This window comes from Ovis canadensis, chromosome 12 (assembly GCF_042477335.2).
Source record: "Ovis canadensis isolate MfBH-ARS-UI-01 breed Bighorn chromosome 12, ARS-UI_OviCan_v2, whole genome shotgun sequence".
Lineage (NCBI taxonomy): Eukaryota > Metazoa > Chordata > Mammalia > Artiodactyla > Bovidae > Ovis > Ovis canadensis.
Window position 1 is genome coordinate 85,803,248 of NC_091256.1, and position 2,150 is coordinate 85,805,397.

Sequence of the window (2,150 nt, forward strand, 5' to 3'; positions counted from 1 at the left end):
GTGTGTGTGTGTGTGTGTGTGTGCGTGTTCACATATGTGTACACATGCATATGAAGAGAGGGTGTGTCAGGAAAGATTCACAGAAGAGGGGATGGGTCACTATCCAAAGGATGATGGAAAAAGAAAGACAAGAAGACTGCATGTACAGGGAATTGAGAAGGCAAGAAAGAGCACATGTAAATAAACCAGGAAAGATAAAAGCGATGTGCAGATTTTCATTAAAGTATTAGTATCATTTTTTCAACCTTGTATTAAAGAGTCCAGTTTCACAGGATAACATTGCTCAGCTCTCTCCCTGTCAGAGCTGACAATGTCCTAGTAAACAGAGAAGTGCTCCATCAGAACTGTCCCCGTGCTGATTGCGATGACACTGCAGAATCCTTAGGGACATTGCTTCACCCCAACCACTCGGAAGCTCGAGTCTGGGTCTCACTGCCATTATCAGGGCACACTGCCCGGGACTCCAGTTTCCCCATGTAGAAAAGGAGCAGCGATATCATCTCTAAGCCTTCCTCCAGCCTTGACCTTCGTGGAGCTCTTATCCTTTCACATTGTTTTGTTTTGTTTCAGTCAATTCTTTCTTGACCTTTCCAGCTCTCAACAGAGCTCTCCATTCTCAAGGTCTGTATAGATTAATTATCAATATTTCAGATCTTGCTCTGCCAACTCGTGGAAGCACATCCCTGTAGGACATCACTTGACTCTTATTTCTCCACTCCTTTATTATCCACAAAGGAGAGTGTATTAAATTTGTAGAGAGGGAAAAATAGTGGGCTGAGCCAGTTTGATTTTAAAATCAAATACAATTCCTGAAGCCCTTCTCCTTCCCTTAAGGACTCCCATTACCCCGTAGTCATACTTACAGACCCATAAAAAAGGTTAATGCCAAGATTGTCTCTATCCTGAAAGTAGGGCAAGTACGGAAATGTTTATTCCTCTAGGGCAGAGTTTCTCAGCCTTGGCACTATTGACATTTGGGCTAGATGATTTTTGAGGGGGGTGGGTAGTGTCGGGGTTAGCCTATGCCCGGTAGGATGTATAACGGCACTGACTGTCTTTACTAACCGGAGGCCAGTAGCACTCCTTTCCCAGTCATGACGATTAAAAATGTATCCAGGCACTGTCCAATGTCCTTTGAGGGTCAAAAGTGCTCTTTGAGAATCTAAGAGGTTACTTTCCCCTAGCTGAGGTGACTGAACTGATCATAAGGATGCATGCGCATCTTTAGAGAATGTACTTCTTTTTCAATGTTATTCATTCCCGTATTCATTCAACAAATTAAGTTGCTACCAGAAATGTTTGCTATACTTCTTGACCATTGAAACTGTCATTTCTTGGATCTGTTTTAAGCCTGACATACTGGCTTTCTCTTGGCCACAGTAGCCCCTGCTGCCATTCACCACCTTATGGTGTGTGGGCTCACTCCAGTGCTTTTGTGACCCCATGGACTATAGCCTGCCAGGCTCCCCTGTCCATGGAGTTTTCCAGGCAAGAATATTGGGTTGTTGTCCCTGACCTGGGTAGAGTGGCACCTCGTTGATGGTGCCTGTCTCATGTCAGTGAGGGACAAAACACCTCCTTGTTTATCCCAGCTTGGCTTTTGCTCTGTACTCATGCCTGGTTCATGCCCTAGACACATAGATTGAAAAAGAAAAAAGAATACTGGGTTGCCCTTTCCTACTCCAGGGGATCTTCCTGACCTTAGGATCGAACCCCTGTCTCCTACATTAGCAGGTGGATTCTTTGCAACCTGGGAAGTGTTGGTCATCTTAGGGCTTGCTCATTTCCAGCTCTGTGCTTCCAGACCTGTCACTTATCCACAGGAAATCGTCTGCAACAGCGAGAACACCAAGGGTCTGAAGGTAAGGCCTTGAAGTCTAGTTCTGGTTCTGCCAGTTCCCAGCTGTGTGACCTTAGAACAGCACGAGTCTGTAAAATGGGAAGGACATGTGGCACCCCCCCTGCTTACTCATCCATTTGATTGAGGAGAAAAAGAAAAGCAAGGCAGAGGACGTGATCTGAAAAGGAGAAGGCACCATACAAGAGAGAACGATCGTTGTTCTCATGATCATTATCTGTAAAACAAAATGTATTAACAAGAAGTGCTTGTCAAGCAGAGAGAAAGCCAGTGGAGGGAGAGAAACAATTAC

At 44.9% G+C, this 2,150-nt stretch overlaps 1 non-coding gene across 1 annotated transcript; it reads left to right on the plus strand.

Annotated features, from left to right (window-relative positions):
• Positions 1–1,506: 1,506 nt before the first annotated feature.
• Positions 1,507–1,641, plus strand: LOC138416702 (small nucleolar RNA SNORA48). Its single transcript, XR_011247822.1, has one exon. It is a non-coding gene; the product is annotated as a small nucleolar RNA SNORA48 (small nucleolar RNA).
• The last annotated feature ends 509 nt before the right edge of the window (positions 1,642–2,150 follow it).